Source organism: Petaurus breviceps, unplaced genomic scaffold, assembly GCF_028583685.1.
Source record: "Petaurus breviceps papuanus isolate PSGF00001 unplaced genomic scaffold, PetGlider_PUasm1.0 90849, whole genome shotgun sequence".
NCBI classification, from domain to species: Eukaryota; Metazoa; Chordata; class Mammalia; order Diprotodontia; family Petauridae; genus Petaurus; species Petaurus breviceps.
In genome coordinates, this window is record NW_027187361.1 from 454,262 (window position 1) to 454,533 (window position 272).

Genomic DNA, 272 nt, shown 5'->3' on the forward strand with positions numbered 1-272 from the left:
TCTTTCCTCCTTCCCTCCCTCTTTTTTCTCTCTCTTTCCTCCCTTTCCTTTCTTTCCCCTCCCTCCCTCTTTTTTCTCTCTCCTTCCTCCCTTTCCTCTCCCCTCTGTTCTTTCCCCTCCCTCCCTCTTTTTTCTCTCTCCTTCCTCCCTTTCCTCTGCCCTCTGTTCTTTCCTCCTTCCCTCCCTCTTTTTTCTCTCTCTTTCCTCCCTTTCCTTTCTTTCCCCTCCCTCCCTCTTTTTTCTCTCTCCTTCCTCCTCCCTTCCCCCTTCCC

General features: G+C 51.5%; 1 protein-coding gene across 3 annotated transcripts in view; it reads right to left on the reverse strand.

Annotated features, from left to right (window-relative positions):
• Positions 1–272, reverse strand: part of TBL1X (transducin beta like 1 X-linked) — a 345,971-nt gene that overhangs the window by 48,635 nt on the left and 297,064 nt on the right. The window lies entirely within an intron of this gene.